Genomic DNA, 22,754 nt, shown 5'->3' on the forward strand with positions numbered 1-22,754 from the left:
GCTGTGCGTGCAAGTGACGATCCTTATCCTTATTAATGTTGTAAATTATTACAAGGCTGTTTTTTTTTTTTTCATGAGCCGTTAGCATTGTTTACTGGAAAGAGAGGCAATACTCAGGCACATATCATTCACGTGCATTTCACAAGCCCTTGATAAAAGCTGCTCCGCCGAAGGGGTTACTGAAGTCTGCAGGTTTATTTCAGAGTCAAAACAGCACGCAAAGCAATTTGAAGCAAGGTGAACATACAGCAACATATTCATTCTTTAGGCATAGGCTATCATTACCTTAAGAAATAATTGGTACTTACATTCCTCATTCTCTCTAAAAATATAATAAACTTTGTTCTGTGTCTATATTCTAGAACACTCTAGGAGAAACGCATACAACAGGCGCTAAGAACCCTCCTCCGTAGTGCCACGGCTGATCGATGAAAAAGCAAGGTGCGGCCAGCTACGTCGCGCCGCGGACAATATAGGCGAGCGCGTATAGGCCGAGTTTGCCGTGGCGATCACTTTTCCTTGGTGAGGGTGCCACTGTTTGGGGATACTTTCGCGACTTCGCGCCGGGGCTAAGCGGGCATTGATTCTCGCGTCAGAACGCGTGCTTGCCTCGTGCTCTACGTATTCATCTTGTGCTTTTTCGCGTGGATGTGCGTGTGAGGAAGATTGCCGTTGCTGCTGTGCTTTGTTAAGGCTCTTCGGTGTGCGTGTGTGCCGTAGCCAGCGTCGTTCATGTGGCGCGATGCTGCGCAACTCTTGCGAAATGCCAAAAAGGACCCGACTGAAATTTCACGAGTTTGCCTGCGACTTTAAGCGTCGAGAGGCGTGGCTGAAAAATATATCTCGCCAAGGGGTGTCGGGAAAAGGAAGCGAGCGGGAACTGAGGTACAGGTCTCTGGTATGTTCCCTACACTTTACAGAAAATGACTATAGAAAGAACACGAAGCTTAGGCTCCTGCTACCGTCTGCAGTACCGACCGTGTTTTGCAAACATCCACAGTACCTGCAAAAAGAGAATGTGCAGCCCAAAAAAACGCCGTCGAATAAACTTTGCTGATGACACAGTAGTCGAAGCAGGCGATGGTTGCGGCAGCTCAGGAGAAAGCCCCAACATCGAAAGTCCCTCGCACTTTCTCAGCGACGAGGTGGAGCTCTAGTTTCAGAGACTGCCAGTTTTTCTGTTGACCAGACCTGCCAAACTACATAAGATCTTGTGGACGTCCTGGAACATTCAAACAAAGCAGTCAAGAGACTGAAAAAAATGTTGCCCGTCAAGGAGAAGAGTTGAAAAAGTTGCAGTCCGAACGGTACAAAAAACGCCTCTTAGTTTATGAAAAGAACAATGAAGTTAAGTTGAGGTATTACAAGGAGAGGAAAAAGGAGACAAAGCTGCTGTTTTTATCAGCAAGCCAGAGGCCACTTCAGAGAAATAAAAGCCTGCCTACAATGAAAGAATCCTACCGGAATGTGTTTTATGGAAAGCGTGCTCAAATAAAGGGTATGTGCATGTTCGAAGCTGAGGCCTTTTGAAGCTTCCATGTAGTGCTACACTTCAAAAGTATGTAGGACACTCTACCGGCGAAGTTGGTGGGACAACATGGACAAAGGAGCGGCTGCGTGTGGAGCGCGAAAGGTTTTCTGTGGAGCAATTAATGAGCAAATATTTGAAATAATGACTTAAATGTGCATATGCAGGAATGTTGCCAGATTTCTTTTTTTTTGACAGGGCCTGAGGTGATCTTGATGCCAAGCAGGATGGAGAGGGGGGTAGGAGCGGCTGGAACATACAGGCGGTGTCGAGTCATACTTGTCAGGAACACTGACAAGAGAGTTGAAAAGTTTAACTTCGTTAAAAGGGGCGCACTCCTTAGATAAGCTGCAGCATCACTTAATATGATTCATCTTGATGATAAACGATCTACTGACGACTATTTGCAATCGTATAAGCGTTTTTTATTTCATCTAAGTAATTAGTTTGCATTACTTGGGAAACTCGGTACAAGTTCTCCCTACGTAAAGCTTGTACTTTGCGTACGTGTTTACGAGAAGGGAACAAAAGTACTGATAGATTGCTTCAAGCAGAACCTTTCGATGGAAGTGCATTACCCGGTCGTGCATCGTACAGGCAACCGTAACGGATAGCGTTCAGGCGTATTCTAGAACAGATTTCCACCCCTGTGACAATCTTCTGGCGTCTGTGGCTTAATCAGCACTTCTTATGACGACTTAAAGATTTTATCTGCGATTTCCAAATATAAAACGCTTTATTTACGCCTTGATTGGAGTGTCGATCGCGCGTGCCGACGCAGCTGTAAGGCGCTCTCTATCAGCAGCATTCCCCGAGCAGGGGCGCCGCCGCGGACGCACGGAGAACTAGGTCCGAGACGCTATTCAAGCGCGACGCAGCGGGCCGCACCCTGTGCTTTTGCATCGAGCGGCCGTGGCAGCGCCTAGGCAGAGTCATATACTCAAGGAGCAAAAGTCCCAAGATTTTCTGTCTCGTTCACGCTCTTAATCGCGCCTGCGCTCAAACGGCTGGCGATCCCTCAAATGAACGTCTCGTGCCCGACGCCACCTGAGCCTCGCAAAATCAAACAGCCGGGAGCTGGCTCCACCATGCGGTCGCTTTGTTCACTCAGTGTCGTCTGTTCCGCGCTCTACTTGTACAAGACGGCAGCTTTGGCGCACAAGATTGCCGCGCTGCTTCAAACGGTACCGGACTGTTGCACGATACGAGGCTATTGAAGTGGAATGCGACGAAGTGGACGACCATTCCATAAAAATTTTGCTGGCTCGTCATTCGTAATGTATACGCATACATTATGTGTCTCCACACTTGCAAACATTGCAGGCAGCAAGTATGAAACACAGACGAGAATTTTTTTACTAGTTAACTAGCGCTTAAAGTGGCATGCCTAACTGCGTGATAATTCTAACAAACGGTGATCATCCTGGAATAAGAAAAGTAACCACATTTCATAAGGAAACATTCATTTGAATACAAGTATACAGAAACGATTTCAACCTATCCTTGTACAGATATACAGCGGTGGTCCGGAGCAGACCACCGTTATTTGCATTATCATCATCATCTATCTGTATCCAATGCAGGACGAAGGCCTCTTCCAAACATCTCCGACCGCTCCTGTCTTGCGCTAGCTGATTCTAACTTGCGCCTGCAAAGTTCCAAATTCCGTCACCCCACTTAATTTTCTGCCCTCCTAGACTGCGCATCGCTTCCCTTGGCCCCCATTCTCTGGCACACGCCCGTCCACGCTGCCGCTCACTCGTGCATCTCGTACAACTCGGCGTCTGCATAATCATCTCAGTTACCAGCGTATCTTTTGCCGAACCAATGCTTTCAATTCTTCCGCGTTACCACGTGCCATTCAGCCTTGGAATAATCCTTTATCCTTCAAAGCACGCTCATGCATATTATTTCCATAATTCATCGCAACTAACCATACTGCGCACCTAAGTAAATACTTTTAGCGAAGTTCTATAGTTTTTTTAATGTTTGTTTTGTATTGCGTTAATATTGTTAGAGACTTGTTGGTTCATCTTCAGCAGCTACCATTTGTATAATTTCATGGTACTCCTTTTTTGCTACTTCACACAGTCGTTTTGTTTCATTTATTGCATTATTCATATTGTTAGATATTTCCTCTTTCATGTTTACTCGCTAACGATGTATAATTTCTTAGTACTCCTTTCTTTTTGACAATTCCCTCTATCCTACCCTCACGCAATACTCCTTGGGGAGCGTGTTAGGTAAATAAATAAATAAATAAATAAATAAATAAATAAATAAAAAACTTTATGGATCCACCACATATGTACACTTCGCATTACATGACTTATCTCAATGTCAGTTAGAATATCGGCTATCCCCGTTGGCTCTGTGATTCACAGTGCTTTCTTCCTGTCTAGTAATGTTACTGACAAGCAAATTTATTCACCCGTAGGCACGTTTACAACTGTGGTATGAACGAAAAGTACAATATAAGGTACAGCACATGTACTACATTATACTTGATGTAAACAAAACAGATTAGCAAATGAAATATTAGATAGTGTCTGCTTGACACTGGCTTTGCCACACAATAATAACAACAACAACAAAACTCATTACAGCGTCCACGCAAAAGCATTATTGTCAGCCTCGAATTTATGAAAGATATCCGAGGCACATACAAATACAGCCTCAACTCAGGCAACAGAATTGAGCATTATTCTGGCTGTAGAAAGACTTTGCTTCGGGAGACGGTTATGTACCGCGTGGACCAGCAGCGAAGAAACTCGGCTTCACCGAGTTTGAACAACTGTTCTTCAATATGACCCCATACTACCACCCGTAGTTTTCGCATTCTGGGGTACATTGCTCTATTTGACTGCCGAGATCGTTCTGCGATGTTGCAGAAGCAGCACAAAACACACGCTTTGTAATTTTAGTTCCATCGCTCTTTGCACGCTGCTTAACTTGCTCTCGAGTGGGCCCGGCAGCAAGCTAGCGATGGCCCGTGCTAACGTTCCACGCTTCTTCCTGGTGCAGTTCCTCGGACTTTGGAGCTTGCAGCTTCTGGAGCCTTCCAGCTTTCGTGCCCCGTGCCCAGAATCTGTCGCCGGGTTAGGTCCAGGCGCAACACTTCCGGTCTACGGGCGCATTGCGGCGGAGCCAGTGGAGCCGTGCTGGCCTTCAAATCACCGACTCACCAACAGCACATCGCGGTCCGCGCACTTTGTACACGGCCGCCGACTATATCTGCAAGCATCGTGGCATTCACTCAGTCATCTAAACACCGGAACCACCCCTGTGCATTCTGCGCATGCGTGGAATTATGTTAAAAAGCTGCGCCCGAGCAACGCGCCCTTCAGGGGGCCCGGCAGCAAGCTAGCGATGACCCGTGCTAACGTTCCACGCTTCTTCCTGGTGCAGGTAACGAACTCTTATTGCCCTTACGCAAAACCTAGTAGCCACCGTGCACTTTTTGTGCTGCCGGGCCCACGGCGCTTTTGTTCCATTGTGTGTGATTGTGCGCATATGCTGTTAAAACTTCTCATGCTAGCTGGTGATATCGAATCTAACTCCGGCCCCGACAAAGAGATTCTTAATGCATTGAAAGAACTGCAATCTGGACAGACGGTAATGCTTGAACAGCTAAAGTCTATTGAAAAAAAAACTAGTTGATCATGATAAAACGTTCAGGGAAATCAAAACACGGCTAGACAAAATTGAAACAGCCTGTGCTGGTATCGATGACTTGCAAAGTGAATTAGGCAGACTACATGAGATAAGCACTGAAAATACGGCACAGATAGGTGTACTGTCTGCCCGGATAAACGATGCTGAAAATAGATCTAGAAGAAATAACCTTGTTTTTTACAGCATCGCCGATAAACCTAAAGAATCATGGTCTGATTCTGAGAAAATTATTATTGCACATTGTTCACAATATTTAGATGTACAAATGGAACCGCGTGATATTGAACGTGCACATCGCATTGGGTCTTTCCAAACTGGAAAGTCCAGGCCTATAACTGTGAGGTTCACTCACTTTAAAAGCAAAGATCTTGTCCTTTCTTCGGCTCGTAAGTTCAAAAGTACGTGCTATGCCATTGCGCAAGATCTCGCCCCAAGCACGCGCCTTGCCCAGAAACGCCTCATCGAGTTTGGAAGGGCCCGTAAACTGCGGTTCAAGTTGCGACATGAAAAGCTTATAGTAGGTGAAAAAACCTACTACTTCGACCACACTGCTAACCAGGTCATTGAGGAACACCTTTAGCTATCATTGAGACCAAAATGTACACCGCAACCACAGAATAGTCAGCCTTTATCATTCATGCTCGCTAACATTCGAAGTGTTGTTCCCAAGCGTGATGCACTGTGCAGTCTAATAGGCTCATCTTCTTGCGATGTCTTACTACTAACAGAAACATGGCTTAACACATCAATCGATGATACCGAAATTCTCCCTTACCTCTCGCATTTTGACATTTTTCGGAAAGATAGACCTGATAACTCACGCGGTGGGGGTGTATTAATCGCCACTAAGCGTAACCTACATTGTTCACTTGTAAACCTCTCTTCACAACTGGAAATGATTTGGATTCGATGCACTGCTACACACCCGCACATTCTGATTGGTATTTGCTATCGGTCTCCTAGTACCGACAGTTCTTTCACGCCTTCACTTCATGAAGCCTTAAATACGTCGACAAAAACATATCCTAACAGTCCTGTCCTTCTTTTTGGCGATTTTAATTTTCCAACTATTGATTGGTCCGATCCTGCCTCTACATTATCTAAAAGCAGCCCCGCTAGTGACTTCTTAAACACGTGTATAACATTCGGCTTAACGCAGCTCGTCACTGACTCAACACGCGTCACTGCTCACTCGTCCAACGTTTTAGATCTTGTATTAACGACTCACCCTGATAACTTTACCCCTGTCACCTTATTGCGCGGTTTGAGCGACCACCTGACAGTACATATTTCGTTTCGTTGCAACGTACTAAAGAAACGAAAAAATCGGAAAACACTTACACTCTATGATAAAGGGGACTATGTCAGCATGAACCGAGAATTATCTGAGTACTTCGATACGTTCGTCGCTAACTTTCAACTAAATTCTCTCGAGTCGAACTGGCTGCTTTTCAAAGCAGAGATGCATCGCCTTATACGTCTTTACATCCCCACCATTACAATAACAGAAAGAACAACATCACCATGGTTAAATGTATCCCTCGAACGACTAAATAATAAGAAAAAAAGGTTGTTTCGATCAGCCAAACGATCTAATTCTTCTTGCACATGGCAGAAGTATTACGCAGTCGAGAAAGAATATGACAAGTTAACCTCTCAAACTAAACACAAGTTTCTTTCTATCACTTTACCAGCTATGCTACAAACTAACCCGAAGCGATTTTGGAAAACTATTAATCCTAATCAGCGGAATGAGATATCACTTATCAATAACTCCGGGCTTCCGATCCCCGAGACTGAGGCTGTGGATCTTCTTCACATAACATTTAGTTCAGTTTTTACTAATGAATTACTTGATGGCTTGCCCGATCCACCATACTTCGCATATCCGCTCATGCAAAATATCACTTTCGATCCCATCGGCATTGTCAAAGTAATTGAATCATTGAAAAACTCGTCATCTACAGCAGCAGACGGTATCAATGCCAAAGTTCTAAAAAATACTAAACATGTGTGTAGCCTATTTTTATCACTCATATTCCAGGAATCACTTAACAGCGCTTCAATTCCACATGACTGGCAGGTGGGCAAGGTCATCCCAGTCTTCAAGAAAGGAAGCCGATCATCACCGAGTAACTACCGCCCTATTTCCATAACAAGTGTGTCTTGTAAAATAATGGAACATATTTTATATTCGCATATTGCTAGCTTCCTAACATCCGTCAATTTTTTTCACCCAAGTCAACACGGTTTCCGCAAAAATTATTCCTGTGACACTCAACTTGCTCTTTTTTTGCACGACTTACATTTAAACCTAGATCGTAACATCCCGACTGACACAATATTTTTAGATTTCGAAAAAGCATTCGATAAGGTCCCTCATGGTCGTCTCTTAATAAAGTTATCGCGTCTTAACATTCATCCTTGTGTTCTAAGCTGGATTCGAGGGTTTTTAACTAACCGTGAGCAATTCGTATACGCTAACTCACACTCTTCATCCTTAACACCCGTGCTTTCAGGCGTACCTCAAGGTACCGTACTTGGTCCCCTTCTTTTCTTAATATACGTCAATGACCTACCTTGTAATATTTCTTCTCATATCCGACTCTTCGCTGATGATTGTGTGGTTTACCGAGCAGTTACTAACCCCAGCGACCATTTGGCGTTACAAAATGACCTATCGCTCATAGAAAACTGGTGTACCACTTGGCTCATGTCTTTAAATGTAGCTAGAACCATGTTAATGTCTATTCATCGTCGTCGTAATTACGATATCCCTAATTATAGCATCAATAACACGCAGATTGCAACAACGGATTCATTCAAATATCTTGGTGTGCACATCTCGCGTGACTTAACTTGGACCTGTCATGTTAACCACATAATAAACTCTGCTAATCGTACTCTAGGTTATCTACACCGTAACCTTTTCCTCGCTCCTCCCTCTATTAAACAACTTGCTTTTCTAACCTTTGTGCGGCCCAAGCTTGAGTATGCCGAAGCTATTTTTGACCCCCACCACAATAACCTTATTAAAGCCCTCGAGTCGGTTCAGAACCACGCGACACGATTTATCCTGTCAACTTATTCATACAATTCAAGTATCTCGGCACTAAAAGCCCAAATAAACCTACCCTCTCTAGCCTCACGCCGTAGAATAGCCCGTCTTAAGCTTTTTCATAAATTCTTTCATTCCTTGCCTTTTGACAACCCGTACATAAAAAGAGCACATCGCATTGCCCGCACCAGTCACTCTAATACAGTATATCCCCCACAAGCCCATACCGTTACTTTTCAGCAATCATTTTTTCTGCGCACAACACGAGACTGGAATGGCCTGCCTGCCGAAGTTGCCACTATCATCGACCCACTTGCATTCAAGCGACTCATCGAAAATATCCCTTTGTAATTTATAGTATCTATCTTTGTCACTAACTCCCCACTCCCTCATGTAATGTCTCAACAGAGACCTTTGAGGAAATGAATAAATAAATAAATAAATAAATAAATAAATAAATAAATAAATAAATAAATAAATTTTGTTAACCTCCAAGTTTCGGCCCCATATGTTAGCACTGGTAGAATGCAATACACTTTTCTTTTCAACTACAGTGGTAAGCTCCCATACTGCACTCGGTAATGTCTGCCGTATAGACTCCGACCCATATTTTTCTTCTGGAATGTCCTTGTCATCGTCCGGGTACCCAGTGAGTAATTGACCTAGATAAGTGTACTCTAGCACAGACTCTAATTTCGCTATATATATATATATATATATATATATATATATATATATATAATACAAGGAAAAGTTCCGTAGGTCCGGTGCATAGGTAGTTGAAGAAACGGAGCACACTTACGAAAATTGCATCTTTAATGGTTTAACGTTTCGGCCGTGGCACGGCCTTCGTATATATATTTATATATATATTGTAGTGAAGAGCGGGTCCTTGGCTCGGAGGTTGGATATAGCGAGGTGGAGGACGACGAAGTGGAAAATAGCATAACATCTATTATGCTCACAAAATATTTTATGTAATACTTAGATAATACATTATTCATACCTGCAACAGTAGACAGTTTAAGTCCCATCTGCAAGATACTTATTTCATTTCACCCTAATTTATTCAAGAAAAATGACAACAGTTTCTTCACCGGACGATTAATTGGCCGATCTCCTAGAGTGCATGGGTTGCGCCATTTCACTAGGGAACAAGTACAAGAACAGGAATGGGTGAATTTTCTCTCTCTCATCTCTTACGATGGCGCAGTCACTAAACCCTGACATCGTCGAATAGCACAACATACCCTGCGTCTATAACATTCTGAAGTGGGCGTGTACTCACGGACTCGCCGCCGGTGCCGTGCATGGATGGCGTCCAAGCATCCACGACAGCTCCGCGGCATGACTGCTGCGTCGCCATTTCACAAGCCACGTCCCTGTTGACTAAACAGCTCAAAACATCCGCATTTGGGTGCGCCACGCTCGCTTCGCTCTCTGAAAACGAAATTCCATGTTTCAGTGGTTTTAAAGATGACCCGGCCAGATGACTCACCACCGTCAACTCGGCTGCTCTCAAGCACTCCTGGGCAGAGGCTACTAAAAAATTAGTTCCTGAAGGACGTCTTCGAGGATCCGCCCAAGCATAGCGTCGATTCCATTGAAAGGCAGCGCCTATACAACATGGCCGACTTGGAGCATGGACCTGACGGCCGCGTTTGCCCCTCTTCCGAACGCTTATTGCGTGTATTTCATGACGATGCGGTCACGTCGTCAAAGCTTAACCGTGGACATTGCAACCTACATTTACGACAAGCGATTTCGTATTACAAGCTTCCAACATTGGTCGTCCCCGGCGGCCAGGCAGCACGTCATCGACGGAATCCACGACTCGACGTACGTGGCCGTCTTGTTCCTGCACACACACCAGGCCGACATCTCCACTTTCGTACGCCAGGCGGTGGAGTTGCAGGACACTACTAGTCGTCGCTCGTCACAGGAGACGGCTACACGGAGACGCGGATGCTTTACATGTGGGTGGTCCAGCTTTACATATAGAACTGCCCGCAAGCCCAGCATCCATTCATGCAATATCAAACACGCAAGGCCGCTTCCAACACTCATGGCTTGCGTCAACGGCATCACAGAACTCCCGGCGCTTGACGAAACTCGAGCACAGCTTTGCGGCGTTACTTCGACGCCACGCCCCAGAAACTCTGCAGCCTTGGACTGAGGCTCCCCTACGGGGCCTCGGAGGTGACGTACTACCGGTCGGTGCCATGATCCTCCAGCTCCAAACCGAAGCCGGCACCAAGATCTTGGACTCAGTGCCTGTCTTCAAAAACCTGACTGCCGACATGGTTTTAGGAGTCGACTACCTTCTTTCAGGAGAAGTGCGAATCACTGTGGAAGAAAGTAGCGTCAGCCTCCGTTCCGTGGCTCTGCGTACGCCTCCTGATCAAGCGTCACATCGTGAGCTGGCAACGCTACTTACACTCTCCACTATACTCGAAAGGCACGAGTCGCTCTTCGTTGATATTACTGCGCAGCTACTAGGCACTGATGTGCTAGAGCACCATATTCCAACCGATAATCATCCGCCAGTGCCCATACCGCTGCGAAGATAGGCTGAACGAGTGCGGACTGCAATTGACCAACAGCTACAGGAAATGCTAGCCGCTAACGTCGTCAGGCAGCAGTCCGTGGGCTGTGCCTGTCATCTTAATACGTAAAAACGACGCGAATCTCCGATTCTGTATAACCACTGTCGCGCATTGACGGTACCATTGACACTTACGGAATACCAGGTTCTTTTCATCTCTGCATTTGAAAGTGGCATATTGGCAGACAAACGTGGCTTAAGACGATAAGCTTAAGACGACCTTCCAGACCCCATCTGGCTTGTACGAATTTAACCGGATGCCTTTCAGACTGCGAACAGCCACAAGCACTTTCCAGCGAGCCATGAACACCACGTTGGGTGCACTGATAGACAGTGCCTGCGTTGTGCATCTCGATGACATTCCAGTTATCGGAAAAAGCGAAAAACAACATATGCTATACGTCGACAAAATACTACAGAGGTTGTATAACGCCGGGTTTCGACTTAACCGCGAGAAATGTCACTTCGGATTGACTACAACATGTTATCTCGGCTATAAGATCTCTCGTAACGGCGTAAACCCATACCTGAACCCATAGACACCGTAGCCAGATATCCCGCACCAAGCTGCATTAAACACCTCCAAGTATTCCTCGGCATGGCGTTGTACTTGCGCAAGTTTGTGCCGAAGCTTGCATCAACTGCTACTCCACTCACGCACTTGTTAAAGAAAGGAGCGCAATTTCAATGGGGACCTCCACAGAACAGACCATTCCGAGCCCTCAAACACCAGCTGACACATAGTCCGGTGCTGTGCCACTTTAATGAAGATTGGGTGACAGAAGTTCATGAACACTAATGCGAGTCAGATTGACATAGGGTCAGTTTTGCTTCCGCGTTACACAAGTGGGCGCGCACACGTTGTCGCTTGCGCTAGTCGTAAATTCTCAGACGCAGAGCGTCATTACAATTCGAACGAACATGAGTGTCTGGCTGTACTTTAGAGCGTGGATGAGAAGCTCCACCATTGTTCGTTTGGCCGACGATTCAAGGTGGTAACGGATAATTCTGCGATTGCATAGATGTTCCAAAAGCAGTCCCTAAAACACAAGTTTACAGGACTACACATACGACGTGCGTCACCGTGCTGGAGCATAAAATCAGGTTGCGGACGCTTTATCACAAAACCCAATCGAAGAAGCCCACCCGCGGATCCGATGAAGCTGGATCATGTCTTCTCAACCAGACCAGACAAAGGCCCAACGCGCCAACAGTGGTTTGGTTTCCCTTATAGACTCTATTACAAATACGGGACGCAATGTCAAGTTTGTTTTACGTGATGGTGCGCTCTATCGTCGCCATTGGGCCAATAAGCGAGACGAACGCCACCTCCCGGTGATTTCTATTCCCTTACGATCAAGTATGCTGCGTGCCATCCACGGCGACCCTGAAAGAGGCCATGTCGGCTATCGAGCAACCTTACGCAAGACGCACGAACGATGTTGGTGGCCGAGAATAGATAAGAATGTACGTTCATACGTCACCTGCTGCGAGGTGTATCAACAACACAAACGACATCCCGGAGGTCAGCATGGCTTCCTTATGCCCATTACTCCTCCTGAGACGGTTTTCCACTCGCCGGGCATAGATCACATCGGGCCTCTTCCAACGTCGGCAGCGGCCAGGTAATCGCCATGTTATAGTCGCTGTGGACTACTCGTCCAAATTTGTAGAGGTTGCTGCCGTGCCTTCGCTTGCCACCAGCTATATCATCGGATTCCCGCGGGACCGCTTAGAATGGAGACACGGTCTTCCGAAAGGTTGATATGCGAACAGTCGACCACCTTCGGCAGTCTTGAGATCCGCACTTACGTACAACAAGCCGGAGTTACGCATCACTTAGCGCATGCCTACCATCTCCAAGCGAATAGCCTGACGCAAAACTAAATTCTCGCAGCTTACGTGACCCATGTTTCTGTTTTACTCCTAGGCCGATTGAACATTTCATCATGTTTAAGGCGCTCGTGCCAACTTTGGGTGACACATTTAGTCTGCGCCTTCTCGGGTAATAGTTTCATTGACTGGCCGTCCGGACACCCGGAGGAGAATAAGACGGAGCCATCGCCTGGATCGTCTCAAGCCATTACCTACAGCATTGCAAAAGGTGGAGGATTTACTCACATCGCCAATTTCGAAGATGCCGACGCATATAAAAAATCGGCTCACTTCAGCGATTCTCCGGCTATGCATAAATTTACTGTGACAGCAGCACAACGAGCACCGTCGCCTCCGACAGGAAAATAAATCATAAGATGGTTACGATAGTGACGCGAATATTTATTTTTGTGTTCTTTTTATTTCTTGTTTACGCAAGGCTTACTACTTTTACACTGATTGTCTTATTTGTCCTGTTTCATAGTTTCATTTTTTTATAATGCTGTCCATTTGTAGGCCATCTCCCAGAGTGAGTTTGCGTCACTGTTGAAGGAATGACCATCATCATCGTCGTCATTTAGGTTTTGATTATTAAACACTCCTAGAATGATATGCAAATTTATGTCATAAGTCATAACATATAATAAACAGATTCAGTGCTGAATACTATATCATACAGAAATGAAGTGTGCCTTGCTAAAAATATTTGTCAGCATGATTTACCCAAACCACATTGTTCATGAATAAGGAAAAAAAAAGCTATACTTATCCTTCAAATATCCCATAAAATATTTCACTTTTACACGTTCCTAGTTTATAACTAGTTCACATATTATCTTTCAAGCGCACTGCTCCCTTCCCTCGACCCATCTTATAACAAGTAGCTTATTCGTCATTTATTATTGGCCTGTTGCCGGTGAGCGCAATTTTTGAGGTGGAATCGATGAAGCAAACGAAATGACGATCGCCACTGTGAGGGTGTGCTGCTCTCACAGAAAGTGCACGAGAAAGTGCACGCTAACTCTACTGGTTTTCTCGTATTCGGGGAAACATACTATGCGAAATTTATAGCCAGTCCGAACGCTTTCGTAAATTCATAAAAGAAGAAAAAAGAAAACAGGACGTCACGTTGTAGTGATGATGACTAAAGTAAATGATACTAATACTATGAGTTGAGAAGTATTACTCTATATTTAAAGAAGTAGTGCCCAGAAAAACAAGCAACACTCAAAGCACAATGATAGCGGCTGGCACTAATCGTCCAAATACGAACTCACGGACGTTGTCTGAACGCTATTTACACAAGTATCACTGTATATTCAAGAGTAAACGCCGGTGCTGGTGTACATTCGAAAATGCGCAGGAGTACTCACGTCGTGTCCACCGTCTCGGGTGCTATTCTGGGCATTCTAAAATTCAGACATATTGTCGAATTCGCCATCTTGAGAGCTCTGATTGGCGCAGACGGCTGCGAAGGCCCCTCTGATTGGTTCAAAACGCCATGCAGTACAGTATCTGGCAATAATAGTATGCATGATAACAGTATGGCGGAATTTGCGGCTGCCCAGAATAATACCCCTGATTTGCAATACTCTGGACAGCTTCATGCACTTCTGCCCATTAGCATAGCTGGCTAAATGTAGCCGCCATAAAAGGACAATGGCGAGTGGCAGGAGTGCGTTGAAGCAGAAGCCCGTAGGTATTTAACGTTTTTCTTCTTCACATCACAGACGCTGACTCAATCCGGACTGAGTGACCGACTGATATCTCCAGTGAACTTTCTTTCTCTCTTTTTTTTTAAATCTTTCCGTCCCCCTTTCCCTTTCCCCAGCGTAGGGTAGCCAACCGGGCTCAGTCCTGGTTAACCTCCCTACCTTTCATTTATCATTTTCTCTCTCTCTCTCTCTTCTTCACATGGTCACATTTATACATGTCAAGTTTGCTGCAAATTATAAGACTAATTATTACCATTTGGTTTCGGGCATTATGCGCCGCTCTTTCATGATGAAAACGAGAAAAGAGACTTTCCGCATACATAATAACAACTTAAAAAGGCGCTCTTTGTTGGTTCTGGCGCAATAGACTCATAAGGCACGACAGCCGAAGTTCTTTGGGGCCGCAGGCTCGCTGCATTTATCACACGCGCGACAGGCTCGATATAATCGGCGACAATATTCATGAAATGTAGGAGACACGTAGAGACGCGTCTTATAGGCCGAGTGATAGTCGCATAACGCTGTGAATCCCGTGAAAAGCGCTCACCGGCAAAAAAGAAAGGGAAAAAAAAATTCACGCCTGACAACAAGAATATAAAAGGGCGTACAGGTGAGGCGGAGGAGGAGGGGGAGGAAATACGTTTATTGAGCTTTAGAAAAGTTGGCGTACAGGGTAACTAACAAGTAGGGTTGTTCCACCTTTTTGCCTGTGTCATTGGGCTTACTATAAAGAAAGGCTTTACTGCTTTTACCATGTATCTTTTTTTTTTTGTATAAACTACAATTTCGCTATATACACCGTGCTGCGTTCGAGGCGAGAGTGCCAGATCCTGTGGAGAAGGAGAAAACGGTTGCGTAGGATGAACTTAAGAAAAAACAAACAAGAACAGAAAAGACCAATTTATTAGTTGCCTGCGGAATAATATGCACCCTTGCAATATTTTATCCCTAAAGTACGGGCATCGACCGCGCGGCTTGTGCAAGAGCTTTATAACAATGAGAAGCAGCGAGGTCGGCGGCAACAGTTTGCCCAATCACACAAAGCAGTCTCCAGTGCGATCATCGTCATCTACGCTGTTCCCTTCAGGAGGACACAGGCCGATTCATGATTGTTCGCGTAGTCTTGTGCGTGAAAAAAAAATCGGTTGGAGAATAGGTGTATGGACTAGGATGCGTCACCTGTGATGTGGTTTCCATTTTTTTTCTTCGTGTTACTAAGACGCGCACAAGCACCAGGGAATTGGCAAGTAAAAATGAAGAAAAGAAATTGATGACGTGTGGGGTGGTGCTGTTTTAGAAATAGTCCTAGGTTCTCCTGAATAGGCGAAGCATCGATAGCGATAGAAAAGTCCTAGTGAACTCCACCAAGTAAGGTTCGTAGCCATACGCGAAAGTTCTAATTTTTTCTGGAGGGAAGAAGCGGGTGGGGGCTGGGGCCCGACCAAATTTCCGAATCCCGTATTATATATATATATACACGAGAAGATAGAGAACCCAGGAGACAGATTTTTATTAATCATATCATAAGACACCAAGGCAACAAAGAACATCATTTACTAATTGAAATAAATAGATTCTAAATTATTGGAAAATAAGTTAGACGAAAAAGAAAAACAAAAGCTGGCCGCAGGTGGAGTACGTTTTTCTCTCCGCCTTCTGCGGAGCGCCTCAACAACAGGAAATGTTATTATGGCTGAAGGCCATCCGATCACGACTTGCATTCCTACCGACACGCTTAGGGCCCATATTCGTCAAGCTCTTTGGCCTGCCTTCCAGAGCGATGACCGCAGGTGTCACAATCGAACGTGGTCATCATTCATCGTGCCTGCCTACCATCGGACTTCACATCATCGGCACGTTCACCCTCCGCTTTGTGGTGTTTCAGACAACCTCAAGTGAGCCTTCCCATTCCAGGGATAACAAAGAAGACTGGCCTGCCTACGTTGGCATTGAAGCAAGCAGCTCGGGAGCGTTTGCAGACTTTCTAGTTTGACAGAGTCCACATAAATACGGATGCATCGATCTTCCAATGAGACCAGCTCCACCGGAGCAGTGGTTATACCATTACGATCAGATGCATCATATGCATAAGCATCATAAGCATCAGATGCAATATTTCTCAAGTCAGAACATCGACCGGTTGTTAGCGTGTTGCCTTCCGAGGTGCCGTTGATTATATAATCAACCAACGGGCTAGCCGATGGGTTATGTTCTGCGACTCGAAGGCTGCTCTATAATGTCTTTTGTCAGCACTTCATCCCGGGTCCTGTGAACAACTCGTGTCGCAGATGCGAGAAACACATCATCATACGATGGCGAAAGGACACGGCATCGTGTTTCAGTGGCTGCCGGGTCACTGCGGTATCTCCGGCAACGCGCTAGCCGACGAAGCTGCCAGGAAAGCGCACAAGGGAGAAAACATTGTTTCTGTACCATTATCGCGAGGACTGACGCAGCCCTCCATAAGCATGTTAGTGCAAGTTATGACATTGGAGAAGTGGCATACACCAGAATTCGCCAAGCATCGATTATATTCGCTCGACCCATCTATGCAACTGCGGATATTATCCTGGGCTTCCACGAAATGAGCAAACAATGCTGTGCCGCTTACGCTCGGGCGTCGCATTCGCCAATGCATACACGTGTTTGACTGGAATGGTTGATAGCGCCAAGTGCAATGCCTGTGGTGTCGCGGAGACATTAGAACATCTAGTGTTCCATCTAGTGTCGCATCTTTTGAAAATGAAAGACATGACCTCTGCACAGCTCTAAGCCAGATAGACAGAAAACCGTTTACCTTGAACAAGATCTTGGGAGCATGGCCTCGCGTATCCCAGCTACAAAAGGCCCCAAAAGCACTGCTACAATTTTTGAAAGCTGGATGATTGAGTGGCCGTCACTGACCGCCCGCTCACCTTAACCCGCCTCCCATTCGCCCTCCAAGCGCTCCACTAAAGTGTGCCGACATCGCGGGATGGTTTCTGCGGCAATTTTGTTTTGCAATTTGCCGCCTTCGAAAGATAGCCGCAGCATCCGGGATTTAACCCGCGACCGTGCCGTAGCGACTAAGCCAGCGCGGCCAGACTGTGCTGGAAACACGATACGATTATTTCCCGAAATTTAGTGTTCGAAATAATAGAGCTGCACCTATTGGTGAATGAGAGTACTCCTTAATTTTTTTACTTGCAGGATAAGCAGCTAACAGCGAAAATGACGCAAATGACGATATTTTGGCACATGAATACGCGATGAAATACGGGGAATGTCTATAACGCTAACTGGAAGTCTGACAGACAGATTTACGCGAAAGCTAACGTAGCTATACAGTGGTAATGTGTTTAATATACGACACGCAAATGCGGCAGTGGTGTAGCACGCTTGGCAAAAAATAATTACTCGTCACATTGTGTTCTACGTCGAGATTCTGAGCAAGCTGAGTCGTCTGTGAAGTTGTTGGACACCGTAGGCCCATAAATGTGTCACGAAACAAGAGCCTCTAAGAAACATTGAGAATGAATGAAATTCGTCTTTAGCGAGAAGGGATGGTTATGTTTAAATAATATAGGTAAGGTTCTGTTATTTCATGTACGTCATATTGCCATATGCGAACTGTTCATTGACAACTAATCCTAGAAGTGGGGTGTTTCTAGCTTTCTGAAAAAGGGGCTCCCTATAAAAGCAATTATCCGCATTCAGTTACTGGCGAGTTCTTCGCGAAACCTAAGTGACAGAGGTATTGTTGGTTGGAACGGTTGAAATTTGCTTCCATGTAACTAGTAAAAAAGTTACTTGGCGGCCCCGAATACCGTAAGTCCGTAAGTCTTTTTTTCATTTTCAATTGTTATAAGGACACTTGCCTCACCTCCCCAGAGACCATATTCTTGTAGCAAGTAATGAAGGGTCAGCACCGTATTGTTTGTTATGAAACAATGCTGATCTCTAGCTGGTGAAATCTCTTTAGATCAAGGTGCCCTCACAGCAAAGTGCTCCATTCGGTTCTGCGTAACGCTACGCAGAACCGAATTCAGAGCTATATAAACTGGACCCATTTTCTGGCAAGGCAGGAATAATGAGAACCGCGGTTGTTGCTCTGACACTTATCGTCGTCGCATTCGTGTACCTGGACGTGCCGTTCGCTGAAGGAACAAGTGAGTGTATTTTACGACATATTCGGCAGTTTTAATACGCGCGATTGTCGTGATAACACCAGCATAACTGCCTGGCAGTGGAAGAATGCGTTGGTGTTGGTCGATTGTACATTACGTTACGGAGGAAGACCCATAACTTTGTGAGGATAGTCTTATGAAGGTTTCTTTATGCTAGTAGCGCAGCTCAGAACGAGCATAAAAGGAAGGCGGAAGGGGTAATGAAAAGGAACGGAGAACAGAGAGAACTAACTTATAACTGATGGTTTGTTTCCCGACTCAGAAGGTACTTATATTCAGCGGACCATGTGACATGAAGAGACAAGAACGCAAAATGAAGCAACAAAATAAAAAAACATAAAATAAAAAGAATGTGAAAAAACATGGTCAGACAGCCTGTGGCGGTAGTCCGAGATACGCCAATTCATTGCTTGATAACGATAATGAAGTTGAGCTTACATAAGCATGGCCAAGACCTATGATAGCTGTTGCTTCCATGATTTCTCTTGTAAGCTGATTATGACTACTACCTAGAATGACGCACTCTTCTAAAACAGGTTCGCAACCATTTTGCAGTGCTGCGCAAGAACCCCCCAGCTGTAATGCAGGCCTTAGCGTTGTAACAATGTTCGTGCAGCCTATCATTGAGACATCGGACACTTTGACCGATGTAACGTTTTCGGCAGTTGAGTCTAAAACAATAAACAATACAAGGTGTGCAATTAACTAACTTCTTTTTATCATTCTTATCACAGCTAGGAGGAGCATCCTTATTAGGATTAGTGAGCTTGCAAATCTTCATATGCATGTTAGGGGCAGAAAACACCACGCGAATATTCGTTCACTTGGCGGTCTGCTTAAGATTATGTGAGACGGTGTGGATATGCGGAATAATGCTTGTCCTACCCCTAGAAGCTGTAGGATTATCTTCGTGCCGGTGGTATTTTCTAAACTCTCTTAGAAACCGTTCAGCTACTGACACGTCTAAGGACACGCAATAATCAGCCTGCGAAAGCCGTTCGCACTGAGAAGCAAAGCTAGACAAAACGGTATGGTGGCATGATTTTTGCAAAGCATTATTTAGGCAAAGGTTAGCAATGCCTCTCTTGACCAGCTTAGAATGAGCAGAATGAAATGGAAGAAGTAGTTTGTTGGCACGAGGTTCACAGTATCAACACGTGTGAACATCGGAACAAGCTAAACGCAGATCCGAAAACCAGTCCGTGTTATTGTGTGGGAGCTCGTGGACAACGTCAAGGGGGGCAAGGCATTCCTTGACTATTGGCACCGCCATGACAACCTCAGTCTCAAGGTCAGCCGCAGAACCATGAATACAAACAAAAAAATTGTTCACGTAAAGAAATATTATAAAAATATTAGTATGATTAAAGTTCACTGACATGGCGACACTAGGCGAGCTAAAAATAAATCATTGAGGAACGGGGCTATGCAAGAACCGATGCACACTCCGTTTTTCTGCAAACAGATGCTATCTTTCCATGTAATGAACGTTGATGACAAATAGAAGCTCAAAATTTCTAAATATTGGTTACTTGACAGCATTGCATGATTCTGGAAACGGGTGGCACCAAACTCACCAATCGTCTGCGAAACAGCTGACAGCAGGACATCGTGAGGAATAGAATAGTATAAGTCCTTAACATCGACGGAGAAGACTTCGAAGCCTCGGTCGGAGTTGTCCTTCAAAAAGTTAATCACTTCATCGGAGTTACGTATTAAAAATGGGTCATTCACGGGTAGTACGGCTAGCTTGGCTTGCAGAAACAGCACGACAGACTTGTGCCACATGTCCTTTTCTGAAATAATAACCCTCAACGGTACGTCAGGTTCGTGCGTTTTCGAGCTTAAAAACACATCTAGGTGATCTCGTCTGCTGCTGGCAATGTTTTTCAACATCTTGTCCAACTTATTTTCTCTGCACAGTTTCTTAGCATTAGCTTTTACCTTACTGTATCCACTGTATCCTGTCGCGTAAGAACGGCGGGAATTGCCTGACGAGCTCTTCCATAAAAAGTTTCTTGCAACAGTACACAGAAGTCGCCTGCTTTATCTGCTGGTAACACGCAAATCGAGTTCTCACGCAAATAGTTAGCTAACCGTTTCAAAGAAACCTTCGGAAGTGCCTGTCTAGAGCGTTCCTTTTCAATGCCCCTTCCACTTTCCCTTTTTTGCTCGTTCTGAGCTGCGCTACTAGCCTGAAGAAGTAATGAAATACCAACTCGCCCAAACTGGCATGCTTTTGTGTTATGAGGGCATTGACATATGTTGCGAGGGCAACTCACGCAGAACCAGCACGACAAGAAGCACTAAACTTTGTTGAATATCGGCAGCCAGCGCGGCTGGCAGGTTTGTGATGTCACGTTACGATTCATTTAGGTGAGGCGCTGGCGATGTGAGGCGAGGTGAGTCTGTTACAATTGCTATCGCAATAAAAAAGTCGCAGCTTCACCCGAAAGGCGAAGCATCGATTACGATAGAAAAATGAGTTCTCATCTATATGAAGTAAGGATAGTAGTTTTATCGACCGTATAAGCTTGGAAACATTCGCTTACTAATTGAATTGACAAGCATAAGGTGTCAGCGCGCACGAGCAAACGTGAACACATCGCATTCGGTGGGCGGGGGCACATGCTGTCAGAACGTTGGTTTGGGCAAGCGCGACCACGACAGCGAGCGAAGTCACCTTCGTGCGGTCTTTCGCTTCAACGCAAGAGCGGCGAGCACACATCGTGCACAAAGGTCTGAGCCGTTTGCAGATGCCTTTCAAGATACGGTGCGCGCAACCGCACGCGGCCATGCAAACTATATACGCACCTGTTGGCGAAGTCAAAGCCGCCCCGCTTCTCTGTCGCGCTGCCACCCAGCTTTACTCCATACATGACGCGTGAGATTGAGCCGCGATCATCAGTTCGCCTTGCAATTGTACATCGTTCCCGTTGCAATTGCAGTCAATTACGTTCGCGCCTTTTTCACGACGTGGTGTCGAAGAACATTCGTCGTTCGATTCGATTAATGTTTCTGTTTCTTCTTCTGCTTAGGGGAGGTGGGGAGTACGGGGGGGGGGGGGGGGGGCTTGTTTTGGGTTGTCATCAAGTTTTCATTAATTTTCTCGAAGTAGGCATCTTAATTAATGATATTAGGGTTTATTTACCCGAGCTGTACAGGGGGCTATGAGCAGACTTGTACACGTGGCAGAAAGAAACGATGACGATTACAAGTAAATAACGATGTAGGTGATTAATGTTACCCGTTAGTGCTTCACGAAATAATTGAGCAATTCCTAAAAAGTAATTGATTACATTAATGCTACTTTCCTCTTAACCTTTATTAACCTCACACGAATACAGCAAATAGAACGAGCTGGCCTGGATCTTTCAATGTGTCCTCTGCGGCCCTTCGCAAGTTGTTATACTTCAATAAACATTGCCCTTCCAACTCTCCCGCGCTCACTTTTCCTAGTTTTCATGCAAAGACATATGCAGTGACACAAACCTTATTCATGTTCGCGCTGATGGGTAGAGCTGTGCTCTAACGTTCGAACAGCTCGAACACAATCCGCCTCTTTCATTTTCCTGTGCTGCCCTCTGTCGCACGCCACTGAAAACGTTTTGGAAGGGTCCCGGGGCTTTCGGCGGTTGCTTTGTGTGCCTGCGCCCACGTTGAAGACGCGTCGGTTGTGCGTTTCGTGGATCGCCAATCGTTATTAATGGCTTCTTCGGGAAAGCATGTCCTTCCTGAAGCCATGTCGCACTCAGTGACTACTGGGTGAGCAGGCCTGAGTGCGCTGTTCTGTAAACAGTGCTGCCGATAAAGGCACGCTGAGTTCCGTTTGGCGGCACGGCTGCCTTGGAATTTGTCAGATTTCTGCACTTGGACATCACTTTTTGTGTTATTTTTACACATTATTTAGACGTTTCGCATATTCAATATGTCTTCTAGCGCAGCCTTCTGCGTGAGATTTATTAAAGCGGTGCGTTTGTTTACATCGACATCTACAGCCGCAGGTCGTTGTTATCGTCAAGTATTGTGGAAAAGGTCCATCGCTGATGTGAAATAGTGCCAAAATGTAACAAAACATACATATCTGCGCAAATGTGCCATGTTCTTACACCCTGAGACGAGTCAATATGAG

The sequence above is a fragment of the Dermacentor andersoni genome, chromosome 7, assembly GCF_023375885.2.
Source record: "Dermacentor andersoni chromosome 7, qqDerAnde1_hic_scaffold, whole genome shotgun sequence".
NCBI classification, from domain to species: domain Eukaryota; kingdom Metazoa; phylum Arthropoda; class Arachnida; order Ixodida; family Ixodidae; genus Dermacentor; species Dermacentor andersoni.